At 55.7% G+C, this 24850-nt stretch overlaps 1 pseudogene across 1 annotated transcript; it reads right to left on the bottom strand.

Moving 5' to 3' along the window:
- Positions 1 to 9017: 9017 nt before the first annotated feature.
- On the bottom strand, positions 9018 to 23870 carry LOC311530264 (annotated as a pseudogene). Its single transcript, XR_014714561.1, has 7 exons — positions 23736 to 23870; positions 17273 to 17523; positions 16600 to 16698; positions 12344 to 12531; positions 11489 to 11592; positions 9673 to 9851; positions 9018 to 9198 (listed from the first exon to the last, which is right to left on the bottom strand). The product of XR_014714561.1 is annotated as an uncharacterized misc_RNA (transcript).
- Between the last annotated feature and the right edge of the window lie 980 nt (positions 23871 to 24850).

Here is a 24850-nt window from a genome sequence, read left to right as displayed (position 1 = left end):
GCCAGCAGGTTCCCCAGCATGGCATCCAGGACCTCTGGGATGACTTTGTGCAGAGCCTGCAAAGCATGGGTCAGAGTTAGGGAACCTGGGCCTATACCTGCCACAGGATGGGAAGAGGGGTCTCTGGGAAGCAATGGGGAGACTCCCAAACACATCTCCTGGCCTCTCTCCTTCACATCCCATGGCAGGCAATTCGCAAGAATTGATGACCCCTGGACCTTTGATCCATGAGCTTAGCAGGTCTCTGCAGAGTGCCTTTTAGCAGAAGAGTATGAAACAGCCAAGTTGCTATGGATGGAAGCTGGGCTTCTGGATAAAACAGGGCTTATGAAAGAAAGAAAGAAAGAAAGAAAGAAAGAAAGAAAGAAAGAAAGAAAGAAAGAAAGAAAGAAAGAAAGAAAGAAAGAAAGAAAGAAAGAAAGAAAGAAAGAAAGAAATCCCCCAGGGAGGGGCAATCTCTAACCTGCTGGAGGCAAGGATCCAACCCTGCAGCTTCTTCCATCTCTGCTACCCCACCCCTAAATCTGGAGCTCCAGTGAATCAAGGGAGCAGGGACCAAGGACCACTCTGGAAAAGTAAGAGGATGGAGGAGGAGGAGGAGGTACCTGGATGTCGGTGGTGTCCTTCTCCGTGCCCAGGGTGAAGACGGAGTGAAGGGCAGCTCGCAAGAGGTGGGTCTCTAGGGCTGGCTCCAGGGCAGGTTTCATGGTGCTGGCAAGAGAGAAGAGCTGGTATTAGACTGTGCAGTACGGGGGTGGGACTGTCGCCAACACAGACACCAATCCACAGGGATAGAGGCACAGGCTGGCGAGAGTGGAAACTGAGACACTGAGCTTGGGAATGACAAGGCCAAGGCGTCCCAGACAGACAGTGGCAGGACAGGAATGGCTCCTGTTCCCTGGAGCCTGCTGCCCCTCCTGTATCTGAGCCCGGGAATGAGCCCCTCCCCAAGGCCCCTGTCATGTTATGGGAGTGAAAAGAAGAGCCCCACCAGGAGAGAGTGACCCTTCCCACCCCACCATCTCTGCCAGAGGCGCCACTCTTGGGAGGTGACCTGGGAGGGACAGTGACGGTGACTCCCAGCCTTTGGCCTGAGCAGCACTGGGGTGAGGGGAGCTGGCGGGGTGGGGGGGTGGGGCTGTTTCGGTACCAGAGGTTGCCCACTGCAGCCAGGGAGTGGGCGAGGACGGGGCTGGGTGACGAGTCATCGGGAAGCTCCTCGATGAGCTCCTGTGAGACGCAAAGGAGACAAAGGAGCATGTGAGATTCAGGCCCGACTGACACCTCCCAGTGAGGAGATGACACAGCCAGTGCCCCACATGGCCAGCAGGATCCCTCACCACCTCCCGCTCCCCCGATTCCTTCCTGCCCATCCGACTTGTCCCCCTTCCCGGATTCCTGCCCAGCTCACTCCCAATCTCCTTCTCTCCTCCTCCCTGTTAAAACTGTCCCCATTCAGCCCCATCCCGACGACCAAGCTGGGACCATGTGATTCCTTGTCCCCCACTCTCAGCTGCCCCCCAGCCCCACAATTCCCCCCCTCCCTCCAGCTGCCGTATGGCGTGTGTCACTCACCACGATCCTCTTCACCACAGCCGCCTTGCAGCAGCGCAGCTCCAGTGTGTCCTCCCCTCTCTCCCGTGCAGCCAGACATGCGGGGTAGATGGTCTGAAGGAACAGGAGCTGCTGCCCCTCATCCTGGACCCACCAGAAGTGGGGTATAGCGAGAGAGAACCTGTTAGCGAGGGACCTTCCTGCCCCACCCAAACCAGCTCCAGGGCTCAGGCCTCAATGGGGGATTGTGGGGACCCACCGATTGTCCAAATCCCCCACCACTCCTACACAAGCAGGATCAGGAACTGGGACAGTGCCTGTCGGGGGAGACGACCTCGGCTGTTGTGGGATAAACACCCCCATCTTGGGGGTCCCACATAATGGATGTAAAAGGGTCCCATTAGGGGTGGTGGATCAGGAGGGACAAGAACCTCGGCAGGGGGTGGGGATGCTGGGAAGGGACAGGGCAATCTTGGTTCCAGCCCAGGTGGGGAACATTTGTACCTTATCTCTGCACTGGAGCTGCTCTCGGATGAGCTTGAGAGCAGCTTCATCTTTGGCCATGTCCACCCCTTCCTCCTGCTCCGAATCCAGGGGTGTCCCTGCACCAGGGAGGGAAGGACAGGGGCGTGGTGGGCAGAGCAGGATTCAAGACCCCCCCTTCCCACCTCTGGCCCCCAGGGCAGATGGGGCCCCAAACCTCCCTCTCAGGGATGCCTTCAGCCCCCAACAGCTGCCGAAGCCCAGAGCAGAGCCCCCCTACCCTGCCCAGGACTCCAGGGGAGGTGCCTGTTCCCCCCGCCCGGAGCAGCAAGGACCAAGTGGCAGCAGCTCTTCACGCCCCCACCCCCAGGTCCCCGTGCGGAAGGGGCAGCTGTGTGACGGCTGCTGCTGTCCGTGGGGTTCGCAGGGCTCAGGCCAGACACCTGGGCTGGGGACCCCCACCCCCCGTATCCCTGGGAGAGCCTCTGGGCCCAGGTTGTTCACATCCCATCCTCACCCCCCCCGGAGCCCAGCCTGGCTCCTCACCTGGAACAAAGCAGTGGCGCCCGTCGGCCTGGCTGCTGCCAGAGGCCCAGGTGCTGCCGCTGTCCCAGGCTGAGCTGCCGGTGCTGGGACAGGGACCTTCCCCCTCCTGGCCGGCGGGGGCTGGAAGGGCCTCAGAGACCGGGCAGGGTGATGCCTCCTGATGGGAAGGAGGGCTGGGCTCCTGGGGCCGCTGCTGCCCACACAACAAGCCCCAGAGCCACCCTGCCCGGCGCCCCTCCTGGGCTGGGTCCTGTCTGCCAAACCGCAGCCTGGGCCAGCTCCACTGGGGCCTGGTCGGAGCCTCTCCCAGCTTGGCGCCTGCGCCGGGAGCCGGGGTCCTTTTCCAGAAGGCCGGGCACTTCCGCCGTCTGGCCTGGACGGGAGCTGCTTCCCTGCCAGCGGGGACGCAGGGCTTGCTCTGCCCCTTGGGAAGGTGGCAGCTGCTTCCCTCAGGCTCTGGGGCCACCTGCAGAGCCTTCCTCCGCAACATCCGCAGGAGCCTGGCCATCCTGGAACCGAGCGGGGAGCAGGGGTGAGTCTGGGCTCAAGGCAGCCTTTCACTCCTGGGCCTTTTCTGTCCCTCCTCCTCCCTGCTCCAACCGCAGCCGCCCCCTCTGCCCCCACAGGAGTGCAGGGAGTGCCATCTACACACACGGGCAGGAGTTCATTGCATGATCTGCTCCCAACCTTTCCCCTCATAATCCCTGCTGCTGCAATAGCCAGGAAGTCTCATCCTTTTCCAGCAATGGCGTAAGTCCCAAAGACCATCGGTTACTCTGGACAAGCAGCCCCCTCCTGACGTCCCAGGCCACTCTCCCGCCCAGGCTAGAGAAGGAACAGAACCCAGGAGTCCGGACTTCTCCTGGGAAACCATTCCCCATGTCAAAGTCACAGAGACCCTAAGCACAGGAAGACCAGGGCCCTCCTCGTTCCCCATTGATTTCCAGGCTCAGCAGCTCACAGGGTCTGGCCCAGCTCAGAGACTCTCAGCCTGGGGACCAGTGTCCCACAAGGGAAGGGCTGGGAGCCCCATTGCTGGAACCTTTCCAAACACACTGGAGACGGCTCTGTTGAAGCCCCTGCCTGGTCTAAGAGAGAGGAGCTCTTCGGGGCTGTTTGCAAATGAAATCCCCCTTTGGAGATATTCTCTTCCCCTCTTTCTGCCTCTCCCCACACAGACGGGAAGACACCGAGGAATCCGAATGCCACTCACTTGCTCTCAGTGATGGTATGATGGATGGCGGATGTTCAGGGTCAGCAGACGTCCTTCGCCCTCCTCCTCACTCTCCAAGCCCAAGGCAGGCTGGAGAGGGTGGTGACCTCAGGAGTTACCCTGCCCAGCCAGCAGGCAGGGTGATGACACGAGGGCAATCGACTGGCTGTAAAAACAAGAATTTGTCTTATTGCCAAGGGACGGAGAAACTCAGCCAGCAGCAGGGGGATGCAGAACACGGCCCTAGGGCGGAGGTGACAGCGCCTCCAGGATCCTGACATCCCAGCACTTTACACATCTTCCTGGAGCCTCCCAACCCCGCTGGGCTGTAGCGATGGGACCCCAACCCTACTCTAGGCAAACGGGCCTCAGCTACCAGCTCAGGGTCACATTGAGTGTCAGAGCCATGGATGGACCCCTTCACTAACCACTGCCGCACACTCCCTCCCACAGCTGGCAATTGCAACCAAGCCCTAACGTCTGGTCCCCCTGCCTTTGAGAGGGGGTGTCACTCCTGCTTCCACTGCTGCCTATTGATCTGTGGGACTTTGGGCAAGTTGCTCCCCCTCTCTAGGCTCTCTGGGACTCACATCCCTGAATGGGCTTTAAAAAAGACAATGGTTAAAGTTTGGCCCCAACTAGTTCTTGTTTCTCGAGACTAGCCATTTTAGCAAAGTTTAGAATTCTTGACATTCAACACCTGGAAACATCCCTTTCTCCTTCGCAGACGGCCTTAACATCCCTTATCTCACCCAGGCTCCCTGCTGCCTGGAGTTAGAGAATTGACCCTGTTCCCATTGGACCTACCTAAGGTGTCACACAGCAAAATGGGGACGGAGCCAGAAAGAGAAGACAACAGTCCTAACTCCTGTTCTAACTAACAGACAACAACCCCCCGGAGGCAGGGATAAAGCCCAGGAAATAAGGTGTGAACATTTTCATGGAAACCGTTTTCTGTCAGAAAATCCATTCAGACGAAACCACTTTGTTTCTATAAATCGTAACAAGTAGGAGGAAAATTCTTTGCAAAAATATTTGTTTGCAAAAGAAGAGCATCTCCTGTTTATCATAGTGCATTAAACTGTCTCATCGTACACAAAGGAGAGACACTATGCTCTGGAAAATTAGATGAGATGCTTCAGTCTGAGCTAAGTAGTTGCTGCTCTTCACAATTTCAAAACAATAAAATACAAATCAAATCGAATATTAGGTCATAATCTGCTATGGCTCAGTGTGATAGGACACCCCCTAGTCTGCACTGCTCCGAGTGACACTCTTCAGTGCATCCCCATCATCCACCCATGGCGAGGTAGGTGGGAGAGGATTGTTATTCGTACTTGACAGAAGGAGAAACGAAGGCTCAGAAAGGAGCAGTGACTTGTCTCAGCTGATGCAGGCAGTCAGTAGCAGAGTTGCTCTCAAAAAAGCTACAGACCAACAATTGTTCCTAGTAATTATTCAGCAATTATTTCAGAAGAATTGGAATGTTCGAGAGGATCATGAACTGCTCTGAGACAATGAATGGAGAGCAGCGTCCACATTGGTCAAACATCTAACTGGTTGTGACTTATTTGCTTCGTCATAAAAGAGAACAACAAAGACCAGAGTTTCCTCCCTGTTAATACCCCCCTCCTCAGCCAATCAAGGTTGGGACTTTGAGGGGTGGGAGGCTAAGGGTTCTCATCAAATAGCCCAAAGAATAGCCCTGGTCACCACCGAGGGGATCACTCTCGGAGCACTAGTCCAATCTCACCTCTCCGTGAGGGCCTCCCACAACCCCCCCCCAGTCCCCGCCCCACCCACAGAGCTCCTGGTGGTGGGAGGAGAACAGAGGAAAAGGACAAAGGAAGCAAGAAGAGAAAGGTAGGCGGGACAGAGGAAAAGGGAAAACAAAAAGGAGAAACCCCAATGTCCCCAGTAATTCTAAGGGACAAAGTCCTAGGTCGGAAATAAAATGCTGCCCCCACAATCTAATGTTTTCTTTTCCTAAAAATCAGCTGGCACCTGATGGATCAGACTGAGCAGGTTCCAAACTTCTCCGAGGCTCTTACCTTCTATACAGGGAGGTCTGTTTTCTAGCAAAACCACTAAAAGAAAAGGAGAAAACTCCGAAGAGGGTCCTCCTTGCGCTCACGTACGTGCAAGTGAATGCTCTCTCAGTCCTCCAGGAGAGACCTCGAGAAGGAGACGTGCTGAAGCAAAGCCACAGGGATCTCCAAGGTTGCCCCTGTCCTGCACCCCTGTCCTGCCTGGCTGATGTCAAGATCTCTCTGTGAGGTCATCACCTCCCCACCACCTTTGTCCAATAGGCTGAGGTCCTGCCAAAGGCCCTTGTGATGTCACTGCCACACCCACCCCTCCCCTGCAGTGCTGATGTCCTGCCCCTTTCCAGCCACACTGGATGTTTCAGCTGCTTCCCCTGGATTACCCCACGCAATGACTCTTCCTTGTGGGGATGACACCAACCACACAGTAAAACATCAGAGGCTTCTCCCCATGCTATGCTCAGTTTTTCATAAATTAGCAGACTTTATGGACAGAAGAGACAATTAGAGCATGTCATCTGACCCCCTGCATATCACATGCTTTCTGTAGAGCATAGGAGCTAGTTTTTGACTACACACGTTCCAGAAAGGCATCTAGTCTTCATTAGAAGACATCAAGAGCTGGGGAATTCCCATCACTTCCCTTTCTAGTTTGTTCCTTTGGTGATTCATCCTCATGGTTGAATATGTGTGCCCTCTTTCGAATACGAATTGGTCTCTTTTGAGTTTCCAGCCACTGGGTCTTGTTATGCTTTTCTCTGCTAGATTCATGAGCCCTTTAATACCCGATATTTTCTCTCCATGAAGTCACTTCAACACTTCAATGACGTCACCTCCCGATCTTTTTTATCATCTAAACAGGATGAGATCTTTCAATAGCTCACTCGCAGGCATTTTTCTCCAACCCTCAAAACGTTTCATTGCTTTTTGCTGCCCCATCTCCAATATTTCAAAATCTTTTTTCAAAGGTGGAAGCCAAAACTGGATGCAGGATTCCATGATCAGTCTTCCTCATGATGTGTCACCTCCCTCTGCGCCTCACTGCTCTTTTCATACATCTAATGATGGCTTTAGCCCTGTTCACCATAGCATCACCCTGGGTGCTCATGTTGAATGGCTTGCCCAGCATGGCCCCGAAATCCTCTTCACAGTCAGTGCTTTCCTGGATACACTTCCCCACTCTGTAGGTGTGGCCTGCATGCTTTGTTGCTAGCTATAGGACCCTTCCTTTGGTTATTTTCAAACTTGTTTTCTTTGAATGGGTCCAGCTTCTCAAGGGATCCGATTGCTCTGTGTCACTGCCCTGTCCTCATCATTAATTACCACTCCACTACTATTTTATCACCCACCAATGTTAGCAGCAGTGATTTATTATTTGGGTTGCAGTTCATTGATATTTATTTTAAAGAATTAGTCCCCGAGAGCCTCTTCATATCCCCAGTGCCCAGAACCTGCTCCACACAGCACAGTGAGAAAAGGCCGCCCGGCCCAGCTGTGCCATAGGGGCTAAGCACATAACAACCTTAGGAGTTTGTGTCATCCATAGCTTCTGAACAACATGTGGGGGTCATCAGCTTACATATACACTCTGGTCCGGTAGCGTTGACAGGCCCCAAATGTTTCTAAGTGTCCCGCCTTGAAAAAGAGGAGAGAAAAAAACATAACCTTGATTAGATTTATTTTATAGTGATGGAAACTGAGGCACAGAGAAGCAAAGTGATTCGCTCATGGTCAAAAAGCCAGAAATAGAAAACGGCAGATCTGCTGATAGTCAGTCCTGGGCCCTAGCCGTGTTTGTCCTGGCCTCTCTGCTTCAACTCCAGCAACAACCCGAGTCGAGGTTTTCTTCGTCTCCATGTCCTTTAACTTCACGTCACTGCAGAAGAAAGATTGTTTCTGACCAGCTGGCTCGAATGCATGGAGATGTCTTTCCAGAAGACGTGCTCTGGCTCAGTCCCATGTCGTAGGTTTTCTGGAGGAAGCACTCGGTGACGTTCTAGGGCCTGTGTTGCACAGAAGATGGACAGAATGGTCCTTTCTGACCTTAATTCTTTTCTTTCGCTCCGAGAGACTGTCCCCCTCCCCCCCCGCCACCCCGCAGAAGTGTGAATTCAGCTCCAACCAGGGGCAGGAATCTGAAATCAGTTAAACAGCAGAGACTTCATGCAGGCAGAGGTCCGGCTTGCCAGGCAGGGACAGCTCCTTCCCTTCCAGGACGTGGGCATCAGCAAAACTCAAGCATCAGAAACCTGGGAATTACAGAGTTAAGGTCCATGCCCAGGCAACCTCAACTCTGCTCCCTGGAGCAGGCAATAGGCACTGGGATTATCGGCATGTACAGCGGCTGCACTCTCTGTGGGACCTGTAGCTGTACTGAAGGGTGAGGCAGGTCGAGAGATGTGATAGGCGTTAGTTTGAGGAGTGTCCGAGCTGTGACTGGGCTACGAGGAAACCAGGGGTTGCCCCCACCCCATCAAAGCGCAGGAAGCCTTGTACCTTAAGGATCCAGTCTGCCTCATTTTGTTGCAAACTTGTGTATGTTGTCTCAGAAGCAAGGCACTGGGGGGGTCTTGCCATGGGGATTGGCAGCAGTGAGGTGGGATGCCAGAGCAGGCTGTGGGTTGAATGGTGGGTAAGGGAAAGTCTACGGTTAGATGGTATCCAGTGAGTGAGTGGGAAGTGGTTGGTACATTTCACATGTGCAGTATCGTGCAGGGATTATGCCGGATTATGGCTGCGGGGAAGTGGGCGAGTCTCCCGGGCCAGCAGCTCAGGGGTCGGACAGGAGGGTCCCCTGGCCCGCGGGCTGTAGTTTGACCACCCCCGCTATAGACTGTCGGCCAGTGACGTATGATACCATATTAGGCGCATCATCCAGACATGTGGGTGGCAGAGGCGGGGCTGTGTCCTCCTGCTGCTCCGCCCCTCCCCCTGTTCATAGACTATCAGGGTTGGAAGGGACTTCAGCCGGTCATCTTGTCCAACCCCCTGCTCAAAGCAAGACCAATCCCCACTTTTTGCCCCAGATCCCAAATGGCCCCCTCAAGGATTGAACTCTCAACCTTGGGTTTAGCAGGCCAATGCTCAAACCACTGAGCTATCCCTACCCCCCCAAAGCAGATCTGCGTCCCTGGGTGGGCTCGAACCACCAACCTTTCGATTAACAGCCGAATGCGCTAACTGATTGTGCCACAGAGACTGGGCAGCCAGGCCCCAGGCAGGGAGCAAGTGGCCATAGCCAGCTGCTGGGCAGAGCCTGGCTGGGGAGGGGCGGCAGCAGCAGCCCGATCCCTGCCCGGGCTCGGCTTCCCAGCGAGCCGCAGCCCCTCCCCGGCAGGCCCTGTGTGCAGCAGCTGGCTGCAGAGGGGCGACAGCCCAGTCCCCCCACACTCGGCTTTCCGGGGCAGTGGAAGTACCTAAAAGTGTGTGTGTTGGGGGGGCGGGGGGACCACTGGAGCCCGAACCGGGGCCCCGTCCCCTGCACCACCCTTTCCCCTGAGGCCCCGTCCCCTCGGTCCTCCCCCCCACCTTACAATGTGGAAGTGGGAAGACAGGCGCTGGGGTGTGTGTGTGTGTGTCTCTCTCTCTCTCCCTAGCTTGCGGAGAGGCTCTGACCCGCCCCATCCCGTCCTCTCCCTCCCCCCAAGTTGCCTTTTGGCCCCTCCCCCAATACTAAAACAGACAAGTTCTTATAATAAAAAAAGGGACTAGGGCCCCCCCTTGAACTGCTGGGGGCCCCAAGCAATTGCTTAGGCTGAGTCTCTCTGTGTATACCGAGGGCTCTGAGTGTAGGTAGCCCAGCCCGGCACATGTGCCTCAGTCTCCCCGTACCCTGCACCACCACCTCCAGCTGTTGAATATGAACTCGCCTGGGCCTGGGCTGCTGGCCTCATCACATACACCTCCACTGTTTGCTACAGATCCACCGTCTTTCCATGTAGCACCGTGAGCTGCTGACCCCTTTCTCGTTGTTAAGATACGCACAGTCACCTCCTCCTCTTATCTGAAACCTGCAACACAGAAGCCAGGGAGCTGCAGTCAGGCAGAGGCTGGGCATTTCACACGAGTCCCAGCCAGGGGAGCCGTTCTCCACAGTGCAGGCCTGAGTGCGGAGCAGCTACTCTCCCAGCCCCTCAGGAGCAGAGCTCAGGACAGTGGGGGCTTTGCAGAACCACTGACTATTTGTGACCCTCTATGCTGAGCAGCCCACAGGGGTGCTGGAGAATGGAAAGTCCCCAGGAGGATGGAGAGAATTTCTTAGACTGATTGTCAAAAGGGACCGGTCCTCGAACAAGAGGGGCAGACCAGAACCAGACGACCAAGCAGGAAAAGCTGGGGGCAGGAGGGATCTCACTTCCTTGAAACACACGGAGCAGAACCAAGATGACACTGAAAGAGGAAATTGCATTCAGGGGTTTCCTTTTCCATTGATCTATAACTCTCGAGCTTTCCATTGGGGATGGGGGAAAAAGAGAGTGTTGAAGAAGTTCCTTTGTGAAAGCATGTGTGCCTTGTTTGTAATCCTCACGTGACCCTCCCAGAGTTCATCTGGAGTGGAGGGTGGAGCTCTAGGGACAACATGCCTCTTGGGAGGTTTGGGAGGGTTCAGACCTGGTTTTGGGTCCTACAGCAGATGATCTGCAGGGTCCCACCTCCTAAGGAGGGAACCAGACAGGGAGTCTGTACCCCAGGAGAGGGCCATAGAGGCCCAAACTCGGGACAGTGTCTGGAGGCTATTCAGACCCAGGCTGGAAGCAGGTGCGATCCAAAGGTTGGGTCCAATACAGCAGAATGGGGACTGTCCATTGGGGAGCCCTGACCCAGCGCCATAACAGCCTGAGTTTTCAAAGTACTGAAGTAAACCAGACCAGGGAAGTGGGGGGTCTCCACCCCCCTCTAATGGCTGGCCTGCGTAAGAGCTTTATCAATCTGGGGGGGGTTCAGTTAAAGAAGTGGATTCTTTCACTCCTATGGCAGAGGCTCATGCTTCTAGTGCTGAATTCCGGGGTTCAAACCCTTCTCCGGGCTCAAGGTTTTGTGATCACACTTGGAGCCCACTGAAACCCATCGCGGGGTGGTGGCTGGGCAGCCATCACTACTGTACCCCGTTCCCGTTGGAGCCCCAGGCGTCCAGCACCTGTGAACCGCAGGCTCCTTTAACATCGGTGCCTTGCTGCGGATTCAGAGGCCTCACCAGCCAAGTCACTCAAACCTGCCGGCTGCAATCCCCAGCGGGACCTGCACCTGCCATGCACTGCTCGGCATGCTGCCCTCTCTAGCAGCCACTGTTAACCTGAGCTCCCTGCTGCCTCCTTTCCCCGGGGGGGGTCAGACACCCCAGGGACCTTGCTGAAGAGGGCTGGGGGAGAACAGCGAGTGTCCCAGCTGAAATCCCAGCGCGCTGCGAGGGCACCTCTGGCTATGGCGGGCTCTGTCTCCGGCCCAGCACCGTGCTGCGGGGAGGAGCCGAGAGTTCAGGGACACGCCGGCTCCCATCGGTCTCCGATACACGCAGGACGCGAACGGACCAGGGCCGTGTCTGGTGGTTTCACTAGCACTGAATGGTGGATCGACCTGAGCTCAAACCGCTCAGACACCAGAACCCCCAAGCCCAGGGAATTAGTCCAGAGGGGCGAGAGAGACTCACAGGTCCCTGAATTTGGTGCCGTTGGCCCATGTCCAGGGCTGACCCTGCTCCCTCCGGAGGCCGATCCAGTGGTCATAGACACCCTTATGGTGCAGCAGGAATGCCTTAAAGAAAGCCGAGGGACAGCAGGTATCAGCCCCAGCTCCCGTGCTCCCCCCACCGCCCCTCCAGGGCTCTGTGCTGCAGAGAATCCCAGTCGCATATTGAAGGGCGCTCAGTTTATTTTCGGGGGGGGGGATTTTCCCCTCCCTCTTGCAAAGCACAAGACCACCCGGGCAGTCTTAACCCTCCCACTGCACACAGCAGCCCCGCCCCAGTGCTCCCAGTCACCCACACCCCAAGTCCCCCTGGGCTGGGGGCAGTTGCTGGGTCTGAACTCTCTGCAGAGACGTCTCTTCTCACAGATCAGCAACCGCTCACCACAACAAGGCAGGAGGAGGGAGCGAGTCAAGCTGAAGTGGGAGGGGTCAATGTGAGAGGATCCCCTCCTCCCCAGCCTCCTCAGCTGGCTGCTCCTTTCCCATCCCCACAACAGGAGCACTGGCTGGGTTCTCCGTCCCACTCCAGCAGCCAGCAGGCCAGCAGATGCTTGAGCCAGCCCTGCCCTAGGCAGAAGCTGTCTCCCTATTTGGGGAGGGGGGAGCGGAGAATGGGCAATCCCTGTGATCACACACTGACAGTAGGGCTCTGGGCCCAGCCAGGGCTGGGATTCAGATCCTGGAAGTTCATTCACTCCGGCCTCCCAGCACGGGAGGGCTCAGAGCTGCTGCTCACCCCACGGGGCAGAGCCCAGGTCCTACTGCAGCAGCTGCCGCTGAGCCAAGGCCAGTGTCTGGCAATTCGAGAGTCTCTCACCATTTCCTGCTCACTGTCGATCCCAGCCAGGGAGGCACCCGGTGCAGAGCAGCGGCTCTGGCTGTCGGTCCAGCTCCCTTCCCTCTCGGAGAAATAGTAGCGTTTCCCTCGGTATCCGACCCAGCTGTCTGGGCACGAGGGTCCAGCAGGGGGGCACAGATCAGCTGATGAAAGCTTAGATGCCAGCACTGAGAATGAGACAGTCACACGGAGGGTAAGAGTTGCACCTAGAATTGGGCATTTGACTGGTACAAAAATTGGTCAATTGACCAGTCAAATGTGTCAGATAGTGGTCAGATATTTTAAAATACTAAATTTATCAGAACAGTAACTAAAAAGAGCAAGACGTCATTCTCTCCAGTAGGTTTAGCTTTAGATAGATACGGATCTACCTAATTTTTTTTAAAAAATGTACTTCACTGACAGGTTTCAGAGTAACAGCCGTGTTAGTCTGTATTCACAAGGAGAAAAGGAGGACTTGTGGCACCTTAGAGACTAACCAATTTATTTGAGCATGAGCTTTCGTGAGCTACAGCTCACTTCATTGGATGCATATTCCATGGTATGCATCCAATGAAGTGAGCTGTAGCTCACGAACGCTCATGCTCAAATAAATTGGTTAGTCTCTAAGGTGCCACAAGTACTCCTGTACTTCATTGAGTTATTTTAACTCAGAAAAAAAAAAGGCAAAACACTGAAACCAAGTTCTGAAAAACACCAGTGAGGCTCCAAGGCGCAATCCGAAAGGCAGGCTTACTCCTACCCCCAGGGCTCTCGCTGGAGCATTTGATTGCGGCCAAACAGGCAGTCAATTGACCGGCTTGCCAAGCCTACTGGGATCCCCAGCTGGGGCTGGTCCAGGGCAATCAGACACAGGGGGACAGAGGTGTTTGTCACAATAAATTTGCCTGGCAAGAAGGATTCCAGGGACACTCCCAGCCTGGGAGGGACTGACACAGCTCAGAGCATTTCACCCCAGGCACAAGATCAACAGCTGGACCTTCAACCTCGCAACAAACAGCAGGTGAACAACTGAGAAGAACGTGGGAACTTTCAAGCAGGGACATGAAAGCCACAAGGGGGTGCCAGAAACCACAGCCACGGGAAGTGACCTGTTGCACTGTGGGCCAGGAATGATGGAACTTTATTCACCTCCTACCTGCAGACTTTTCTTTCCCCAAACACAGCAGCAAGAAAGGCACTTTCTGGAAGCCCTCACGGCAGTGTAACCCTTTCAGAGCCATGAAAGAGCAGCAGGGGGGTCACCCATAAGTGACACCAAAGAGGATTTGAAAGGCCTGTCTAGTTGAGAGGAGTCGGACTCAAACCCCTCCAGACATTTTTGAGCACATCACTTTTCTTTGCACCACAGTAACTTGGTAGCTGGTTTTCAAGCCTTCCCATGTGGTTGGCGCTCAGCGTGGAACAGACACTCTGAGTCGGGAAGAGTTAGGAAACGTGGCAGCGGTGATCAGAAAACGAGCATGTGTTCACCTCACGCACAAGGCATGTCTGACCCTGTAGATTTAACTGTCCAGTGCACGGTAGCCCACACCCCTCCCCTACTGAACTCAGCAGAGAAGTCAGTGACTAACAGTTGATGGCACAGGCTGTCTCCACCATCCATCTCCAGGTCAGATGCCACATGTTCTGCAGAGCTCCCTGCACCTGCAGGTGTGTAACCAACCCTAAGCTCACAGATTCCCACCTTACACAGTGAGAGCCAATGCTGCCCATTGCAACAGCCTGCCATTACAGCAGGGAGCTGGGATTCAGGGCCCATCTGTATCCAAGCAAGCTGCACCGGTATAATCACAGTGACGCAGTGACATCAGGGCAAACACCTCCTGGAGATGCGCTGGAGCAGTGCGGCTCGCTCTGGTAACTTCCTGCAGCGAACTGCACACAGGCAAGCTGCTTTGTGCACCAGTGCGGTGCGTCTCCTTTAGCGGTTTGCCCCAATTCAACTGCACGGATGTCATGACATCGGCACAGAGGATTCCTAATGCAGACAGACCTGGATTCAATCCCCTCTGCCAGCTGCTAAACCCTCCTGGGGCCCAGTGATCAGATCCCAGGGCAATAGAGAAATCCCACCCCCGACAGTCTCCAACACCCCCTGCCCCAGACGACGGGGGGATACAGCAGGGTTCATGTTCACGGCAAACAGAAGCCCTCTGCACGAGCACACGCTGTCTGGGCAGCCCGGGGGAGTGAATGGTACTACGGGAGCCTTCATGGCCACGCTCAGCGATTGGGGGTTTCCACACTGCGCTGGTGGAGGGGTCTAGACTGAGTTCTCCGGCTCATTTCAATAACACGGCAGCACCTGCCGCCCGGCCACAGGCGTGACCTGAAGATCCAGGAAGGCCAGGCTGGTAACATCAGAGCAACATAGAATCATAGAATCATAGAATATCAGGGTTGGAAGGGACCCCAGAAGGTCATCTAGTCCAACCCTCTGCTCGAAGCAGGACCAATTCCCAGTTAAATCATCCCAGCCAGGGCTTTGTCAAGCCTGACCATAAAAACCTCTAAGGAAGGAGATTCTACCACCTCCCTAGATAACGCATTCCAGTGTTTCACCACCCTCTTAGTGAAAAAGTTTTTCCTAATATCCAATCTAAACCTCCCCCACTGCAACTTGAGACCATTACTCCTCGTTCTGTCATCTGCTACCATTGAGAACAGTCTAGAGCCATCCTCTTTGGAACCCCCTTTCAGGTAGTTGAAAGCAGCTATCAAATCCCCCCTCATTCCTCTCTTCTGCAGGCTAAACAATCCCAGCTCCCTCAGCCTCTCCTCATAACTCATGTGTTCCAGTCCCCTAATCATTTTTGTGGCCCTTCGCTGGACTCTCTCCAATTTATCCACATCCTTCTTGTAGTGTGGGGCCCAAAACTGGACACAGTACTCCAGATGAGGCCTCACCAATGTCGAATAGAGGGGAATGATCACGTCCCTCGATCTGCTCCCTATGCCCCTACTTATACATCCCAAAATGCCATTGGCCTTCTTGGCAACAAGGGCACACTGCTGACTCATATCCAGCTTCTCGTCCACTGTCACCCCTAGGTCCTTTTCCGCAGAACTGCTGCCTAGCCATTCGGTCCCTAGTCTGTAGCTGTGCATTGGGTTCTTCCGTCCTAAGTGCAGCACCCTGCACTTATCCTTATTGAACCTCATCAGATTTCTTTTGGCCCAATCCTCCAATTTGTCTAGGTCCTTCTGTATCCTATCCCTCCCCTCCAGCGTATCTACCACTCCTCCCAGTTTAGTAGCATCCGCAAATTTGCTGAGAGTGCAATCCACACCATCCTCCAGATCATTTATGAAGATATTGAACAAAACTGGCCCCAGGACCGACCCTTGGGGTACTCCACTTGACACCGGCTGCCAACTAGATATGGAGCCATTGATCACTACCCGTTGAGCCCGACAATCTAGCCAGCTTTCTACCCACCTTGTAGTGCATTCATCCAGCCCATACTTCCTTAACTTGCTGACAAGAATACTGTGGGAGACCGTGTCAAAAGCTTTGCTAAAGTCAAGAAACAATACATCCACTGCTTTCCCTTCATCCACAGAACCAGTAATCTCATCATAAAAGGCGATTAGATTAGTCAGGCATGACCTTCCCTTGGTGAATCCATGCTGGCTGTTCCTGATCACTTTCCTCTCATGCAAGTGCTTCAGGATTGATTCTTTGAGGACCTGCTCCATGATTTTTCCAGGGACTGAAGTGAGGCTGACTGGCCTGTAGTTCCCAGGATCCTCCTTCTTCCCCTTTTTAAAGATTGGCACTACATTAGCCTTTTTCCAGTCATCCGGGACTTCCCCTGTTCGCCACGAGTTTTCAAAGATACTGGCCAATGGCTCTGCAATCACAGCCGCCAATTCCTTCAGCAGGGAAGGCAAAGGGCTCAGCATTGCACTGCACCCTGTCCCACTGGACACCCTGGTCAGGGACTGCTTCACGGCGTGTGGCAAAGGTGACTTGGACCCAAAGTGCTCAGAGATGGGCTGGGGGGGCTAATATCAGTCAGATCGTCCCGACACAGAGAGTGCCCAGGTGCAGGGGTCTGGGAGGGAGCAGGAGGAGGGTCATGGAGGAACATCCCCCAGGAATCCTCTGTCCCAGGGGCAGAAGCCAGACAGGCCGGGAGGAGAGATCGAGCGTGGTAGGTCAGGGGGAATGGGATGCACGGAGATCGTAGATGGAGGGGAAGGGAGCGGGGCGGAAGCCGGGAACTCACCTGCCAGAGCAATGATGGCAGCGATCAAAGCAGACGATACAACTATCAGTGCAACCACAACTCCACAGGTTGGACTTTTCTTGCAGTTCCAAGGAGGGTCTGAAACAGAAAGACCCGTCAGGCAGGGCTGGGAGGACACGTCTCACTGACAGCACCGGGGCTGGAGCTGCCCTGGAACATGCACCGTTCTGTCAATTGCTCCTTCCGTCAGACACTCTGGGAGAGGAGCCTGGACGGTCAGGCAGACCCCCCCGACCCCCAAGGGCAGACGGAGGGTCCATGGCTCCCCAGAGCTGCCCTGGGGCTGTTACCAAAATCCGGCTCTGTCTGGGTAGCAGGGCCTCAGAGCAGCAGCCGGGCCATGATAAGAGCCGCAGCTGTGGGGAACTACAGACCCTCCACCTGCTCTGAGCAGGGAGACTGGGGGAGGGATATGGACCAGGGGCTGCTCTCAGCCCCCCACCCCAGGCAAGTGGAGGGTCATCCACGGCTCCCTGCAACTGCCTGGACTCCAGCTGCCAGCCAGAGGTGGGGTGGGGGGGACCTCAGGGGGAAGAGAAGGGGGAGGGGCAGGGCCAGTGACAAAAAGTGGGAGGGCCATGCCCCCTTCCAGCACCCCGGGCAGTCTCAGTGTCTCTCTCCAGCCTGCCCCCAGGCAGAGATGCCCCATTACCTGGGTTCTCTCCAGTCTCCCAGTGTCCATTGCCATTAACACACAACTCCTACAGCGGCTCTTCGCTCTCAGCAGCCGCAGCTGCTGGCCCCATCGTCTCTCTCAGCGACACTCTGGCCACAGACGCTGCAGCAGGCGCTGGGCTGGGGTCGGCTCCGCTCGGTCTGAGTGAGTCCGATTTGGCAGCAGCAAAGCCGAGGCACAGGTCCTGGCCCTGGCTCCCTGTCCCTGCTCCAGGCTCTCCAGCCGATCTGAAACCGAGACGGACCAAGCAGGACAGGTCAGGGGTGGGGGAGGCGATTTGTGGTTTCTCGTTCCCTGCCCAGCAGCCCAACCCCCTGCCAGAGGCGGTGCCATGATGATTAAAACCCCTTCACTCCCATCGGCCCCTCCGCCCCCCAGGGCCTCAGAGACCTGATGTCCTACGGGCCCCTCCCACCCGTGACAGGCACCCAGCTGGGGGGTGGGGGAGAAGACCCTCCTCACACACACAATCCTCCTGGAAGTAAGTGTGAGTCGGATATCAGAAGGGGAGGGGCTGGGGCTCGAAACAGCCCTGTCCCTGGCCCAGCCCCCTCCTTGAAGGGCGGGACTTGAACCAGTGTCCTGCGCTCCTCTGCCCAGCCCCTCCTTTCCCTTCCAGGGGGGGCTCTCCTGACCCCCCCCGCCCTTCGGCCCGGGGCCCGCCCCCCAAATCGCCCCCCTTTGGCACAGAATCCGCGCCCTTCGGCCAAGGACCAGCCGCCGCGCTGCCCTCCCCATGCGGTCCCCAGGCACCACCCGAGCCCCGCCCCCCATTCGGAGCCCCGCCTCGATTTGGTCCCCAGCCCCCGCCCGAGCTCGGCCCCCATTCGGAGCCCCGCCCCCCATGCGGTCCCCAGCCCCGAGCCCGAGCCCCGCCACCCATTCGGGCCCCAGCCCCTCCCCCTCCAGTCCCCGGCCCCTCCCCCTCCGGTCCCCAGCCCTGAGCCCCGCTCCCCATTCAGGCTCTGGCCCTGAGCCCTCCCCATTCGGTCCCTTCCCCCTCTGGACCTCTGGCCCCTCCCCATTCGGTCCCCAGCCCCTCCCCCTCCGGGTCCCCGGCCCGCCCCCTCCCCATTCGGGCCCGCAGTCCCCCCTCGCCCCAGCCCGACTGTGGCTGGAACCAGCCCGCAAACCCCGCCGCGCAGCGAGCAAGCCACCGCCGAGCAGCCAGCAGCACCCACCGGCCCGGGGACCGGGAGCGTCTCACTCCGCGGGAAGAGCGCCCAGCGCCGAAGCAGGAGGAAGGAGCTGAGGTCCCACCAGCCAGGCTCGACCCCGTTACCCGCTAAGTTTGCAGCCAATCAGAGCCGACCTAAGAGAACAGCTGAGACTTCGGTTCCCAAGTTTCATCACAACAAGGGCCAGTCCCCGCCCTCAGTCCCGCCTCCATTTAACCCGGCTCCCCCTTCTCTATTGCATCCGACACAAACTGCTTGTCTTTGCTTTCAAGGCCCTTCCCGTACTGTCCTCTCCCAACCGGACATCTCTCATTCACCGTCCCAAGGTGTTGACTCCCACCTCCAAAACTGTACCTATGGAAACTGAGGCACCTATCCTCCTTTCAGGTATTTTGTTCATCCCTTGACTGGTGACACATGTGAACCTCCCCCCCGCACCCTTCGGCCCGGGGCCCGCCCCCCGAATCACCCCCCTTTTGCCCAGAATCCCCACCCTTCGGCCACAAACCGGGCCCCGCCACCGCGCTGCCCTCCCCCCCGCCCGAGCCCCGCCCCGAATTCGGGCCCCAGCCCCAAGCCCCAGCCCTCCGGTCCCGAGCCCTCCCCCTGTCCATTCTGTCCCCAGCCCCTCCCCCTCCGGGCTCCCACCCGAGGCCCCCCCACTTCCCCCCCGCATTCGGGCCCGCGGTCCCCCCTCGCCCCAGCCCGGCTGTGGCTGGAACCAGCCCGCAAATCCCACCACGCAGAGAGCGAGCCACCGCCGAGCAGCCAGCAGCACCCACCCACCCGCGGCCGGGGCAGGGACCCCTGGGACCCAGAGCATCTCACCCACGGGAACAGCACCCGGCGCCGCAGCCGGGGGAAGGAGCTGAGGTCCCACCAGCCAGGCGGGCTCGCAGCCGGATCGCGCCGGGTGAGTTCGCAGCCAAAGAGCGGCCGAAGAGCGACCGGCTTCCCTGTGACCCCCGCGCCAGCTTCGTTCCCACGTGGGTCTGAACAGCGGAAACGTCCGTGCCCGGGTGTCACCGCAACAGCGGCCGATCCCCGCCCTCAGCCCCGTCTCCATTTAACCACTGGACTCCCGGCCACTCCGCTCCTGACAAACCTTCCCCCTCTCTCCCGGGCTGGCCTGGTGCCCGAGCGGCGTCCCGCCGGGCCCCAGGCAAAGCTCTGATCGGGGCTCAGTCCTCGCCCTCCCTGGCCTGCCCACCCTGCCTGCCCTCCTCCTGAAACCTTGTCCTCCCTCTGCCCTCCCCTGCTCCCCCGACCCCTCTGATCGCTGCTTCCCCCTCCTTCCAGCTCTCCGGGACCCTTCCACAGGCTCTGTCCTTGGTCCCCTGGGGCTGACCAAATAGTATATAAACACATGGGGCGGGGAGGGTCCTTAATGGTTTGTTTCGGTGTAACAATGTGTTACAAGGAGGGGGAAGGTCTTGAAAAAAAAAAAACACCAGTAAATGTGACATGGTTTATGGCCAGCCTCCCTCTTCTGTTCTCTTCTCCCTCTGCCCCTCCTCTCTGGGTTGTCTCCTCTGTAAACACAAATTCAACTCCCCTCTGGATGCTGACAACTCACTCATTTGCCTCTCTGCACCAGCCCCATCTCCTGCTGGCCAAATGAACACCTCAGCCTGTCTCTGGGACAGCTTGTCTCCTTGTGCCTACCTAGCTGTCAGCTCAAGCCCAACATGGCTAAAGCAGAGCTCTCTGTCTCTCCCCTCCTGTCCAAGCCCTCTCTCTTGCCTCCTTTCTCCATTGCTGTGGACAACGCCAGCATCCTGCCTGTCACTCAGGCCCATAGCCTGTCATCTTCCATTCACACCTCTCTCTAGGTCAGGGGTGGGCAAACTTTTTGGTCCAAGGGCCACATCGGGGTTGCAAAATGGCATGGGGGGCTGGGTAGGGAAGGCTGTGACTCCCCAAGTAGCCTGGCCCCCACCCCCTATCCGCCCCCTCCCACTTCCCACCCCCTGACTGACCCCCATCCCTAACCGCCCCCTCTGGGACCCCAACCCCTAACCAACCCCTGTCCCCTGAGTGCCCCGACCCCTCTCCACACCCCTGCTCCCTGACAGCCCCCCCCGGGAATCCCACACCTATCCAACCCCCCGTTCCCCATCCCCTGACCGCCCACTCCAAAACTCCACCCCATCCAACTGCCCCCTGTCCCCTGACTGCCCCTTATCCAACCCCCCCACCCCCTTACCACGCTGCTCAGAGCAGCAGGAGCTCGCAGCCCCACCGCCCGGTAGCAGCAGCGGGCCAGAGTGCTGGCGGCGCAGTGAGGTGAGGCTGCAGGGGCGGGGGGACAGCAGGGGAGGGACCGGGGGCTAGCCTCCCCTGCCGGGAGCTCAGGGGCCAGGCAGGACAGATCCGCAGGCTGGATGTGGCCCACGGGCCGTTCTTTGCCCACCTCTGCTCTAGGTCCTCACATCCAGGGCTGTGCTTAAGTCTTGTGGAGTTTTCCTGCATAACATCTCTAAGATACAGCCTTTCCTCTCCATCCTCACAGCTAAAATTCCCATCGAGGCTCTGATCACATCACATCTCAGTTACCGCCACATGCTTCTCTTCTCCCTCTTGCCCAGCTCAGATCCATTCAGAATATTGCTGCAAGCTGCAAAGATCATTCTCCTAGTCCATTGCTTTCACCATGTCACCCCTCTTTGCATCCCTCCACTGGCTCCCCCTTCTCTATTGCATCAAACAGAAGCTGCTTGTCTTCGCTTTTAAGGCCCTTCACGTACTGTCCTCTCCCAGCCTGACATCTCTCGTTCACTCTACCAAGGTGTTGACTCCCACCTCCAATCGGTCCATGCTGCCAGCAACACCCACTTGTTAAATTTTCAGACAACCCCATCCGTGCTTTCTGCCACATGCCCTTCATGCTCGGGAGGAGAGCCCCTTAAACATTTGCAAACCTACCTCATTATCCATCTCCAATTCCCAAATCAAAGCTCTTCTTTGCCCTGAGGTCTACCAAAAATTCAACAGCCTGTCTCCTGGGGTGCTGAGACCACTGCCTATCATACCGACTAATACAGTCTCATTATTTCCTTCCACTCCCCTGTCTGTCTGTCTGTCTGTCTCCATCTGTCTCTTGTCTTATACTTAGATTGTCAACTCTTTGGGGCAGGGACTGTCTTTTGTACTATTTTGTACAGCACCTAGCACAATCGGGTCCTGATCCATGACTGGGGCTTCTATGTGCTACAGTAATACAAATAACACAGGCTAGAGAATGCCACTATTATGGCTTCAGTGCCCTCCCCCCCGCACCACCACCACCAAAAAGCAGCAAAACAAAAACAAAAAAATCAACCTCCCAGCTCAAAAAGTATGTGTTTACACTCAGCTGGCGAACTCGATGTAAAGTACTAGTAGAGGTGAGGGAGAGGTGTCTTTTCCCTTGATGTAGCTAGTCCAGGAATGCTATACGCTCATCCTGGAATTTACCTGGACAAGTGACACAGAGGTTAAAGCCACCTGTGCCTTGTCTCCACTAGGATTGTACATCAAGTTAAGCTATCTTCGTGTAAACACACTTTTGCAGTGAAGACCATGCCTGGGAGACTCCGACCTCAAGCCCCTAACTTCTGGTTGAGCTAGACATTATTTGTAACCTTTAAGAGCCCACTGATTGAAAGAGGTTAAACACACACAACATTTCTCCATTTTATCCTTGTGCAACTGACCGCACTCTGCAGTGTCGTCAGTTTCACTGCTTCCCCCAGAGAAGCATTCACCAAATCTTTGGAAGCTGTGCACTGCTTCAGGACAATACAATCAGTCATATCTCTGTCCCCCCACACCCTTCACATGTGTATTCCTAAAGACCTAATCATCTTTATTTATACCTCTTCTGTACCCCTCTAACGAGTGCTTCATACACATCCCCAGGGGAAGGGGAGGGCAAATGAGTGCACCCCACACTCAGAGAGACACTGACCTGGGAGCGATTTCTAGACACGGTTGGAAATCTTTTCCAAAGGAAGGATTGTCTGTAGAAAAGGGACTATTGTTGGAATGCAAGGGTTTTTCGTGAAAGATTGTCAAGACTATAGGAATTTCCTGGTTTCACAATATTGTTCTGACACTTTTAAAATCAATCTTTTGTTCACTACATACTCTCTTCCATGCCTCCACCCCCTTTAACCCAAAACCTGAGTTTGTTCTAAGTGAAAAAATGCAACTAAAAATGTTTGCAAAAACGTTGATATACATTTAAACATTTGATGAGTCCCACCCCAGAGATGGCTGCATTTCGGCACTGGATGAGCGATCGCTGCGCATTGTTACTATATGGCTGTCAACCAGCTGCTGCACCCAACCCCAGAGGCAGTTATATTTCAGTACTTGGCAAGCAATCCCTGGGCAACGTTGCTGCATGGCTATTGCCAGCTGCCCCAACCCAGAGGTGGCTGCATTTCATGCACTGGGGCTGTGATATACCATAGGGATTAGGCAAGCTGAGGACTCAAGAAGTAGACCTAAAAAACCTGTATCTATGGAAACTGAGGCAGTAACACACCTATCCTCCTTTCAGGTATTTTGTTCATCCCTTTCCTGGTGACACATGTGAAACTGGATCATACCAGCTTCAGGGTAGAGACCGTGCAGTTCTAACTAAGTGTCTCTACAGCACCTAGCACAGCTCTTCAGGGCAGAGACAGTCTCTTACTACATACAGATACAACACCGAGCACAATGGGACTCTGTTCTGCTGGGGACCATAAATCACTGAACATTAAATCCCACCAAATGAGGGTAAATCCATCCTCATCATCGTATCCGCTCATTATACTCCACACCTGAACATAGCCATTATATGAATAATATACCCCCATATCTCAATGTCTGTACTTTGACCCGTTAAGCTTTTACCCCCAATCGGGGACATTGCAGATTATGTATTCCTTACGCCAACTGTTCCTAAACCGAATTTCGCACCCCTTGATAATCTGTACCTTATTCCCTGATAACCAGAAATTTCTATGCTTAAACTCTGTACCGTTTTCTTTTTACTTCAACATCATCTTAATAAAATTATTAAATCTGCAAATAATAGTACATCATTCATGTGTCCTGGGAGGCCCTTTAGCCCACCTTTGGGGGCTGTAAAAACAACAATAGGGCTGCTGCAATATCAGGGTCTCCCAAAGAACCTCTGATCTCCACCCAAGCCCGTGTCCCCCTTTGCAGAGCAGGGGGTTGGGAGTCAGTTTCACAAGCCACTGCTACGTAGGAAGATCACAGCTTACCTCGTGCAGGGACTCCATGGCTGCAGCACTCCTTGCAGGTCAGGTCCCTGCTCCATGTCCCCCTCTCTGTGCATTAGCAGAGGGGGGAGCCCGAACTCCCCTCTTCACACACATCATGTCTTCCCCCATTGCTAGTGCAAGGAAAAACCCGCAAAAAAAGCCAGCCGCAAGGGGACTGCAATATACACAGGGGCGTGGCCATATACTATATTAGCATACTGATCCTGGATTGGACAAGGCACCAAGAGCCGTAACTACATCCGCTGTTGAAATGAATGAAACTTTACCGTCGTGTTGGGGCATTTGTAATGACACTGATCAGATTAGCACAAAGCGCACCAAATCCCTTAAAGGGGACCGAGCTCTTTAGTTTACCCCTCCGACGTGTGCAGCAGGGAACAGACAGCATGGGCCATTGCAGTGTCTAACAACCTGCCACGGCAGTAAAGGACCCAGGGGGTCAAGCACGTGATTTAGAGCCATGATAGGAGCCTCCTGGCTCATGGCCACTTCTTGCTTGCTGGTTGCCAGAAGCCAAAGAGGACCAGAGCATGCAGATCATACACAGCAGTCAGGCAATGACCAAAACCTGCTGGATTATGCAGGGCCCATGGCTGGCTGGCTGCAGGGCTGGGACAAAGACCCAGGATGGGCTTACAGCCGCGTTGCAGCCACTTGACCTAGGGGGCAGTGTGCGGGGAATGGGGGAGCGAGAGAGGCTGCTGGGGCTTGCAGGCTGAGGCCCTGATTCCAGGCAGATGTGGGGCACTGGTTTAGGTTACATGGTGCATGGAGGGGGGCTAGGCTGAAGGGTGCAATCTGACCCTCCAGCCCCCCATCAGTGTTTCACCTCTCAGAGGTCCACATTGATTCCAGGGCCCGTGACTGCGGAGTTCATTCCCAGCTCTGGGGTTTCTTTATCGCAGTCGCTGGGGGCTGCTCCCACCTTCCCTCCCTGATTCTTTCGTTTTTTCTTCTTCTCCCTCCTCTCTTCTCTCTCTTTCCTTCTCCAGTTCCTGCTTCTACCCCAGTTCTTTCTCTCCTCCGTCCCCTTCCTGTGTTTCTCCTGTTCCCCCTTTTCTCAATCCTCCCTCCTTCCTTTCCTCACCTCAATT

This window comes from Lepidochelys olivacea, assembly GCF_965140295.1.
Source record: "Lepidochelys olivacea isolate rLepOli2 genome assembly, chromosome: 14".
Classification (NCBI taxonomy): Eukaryota; Metazoa; Chordata; order Testudines; family Cheloniidae; genus Lepidochelys; species Lepidochelys olivacea.
Note: the sequence above shows the minus strand (reverse complement) of the source record. Positions and strands in the feature narration are given on the sequence as shown.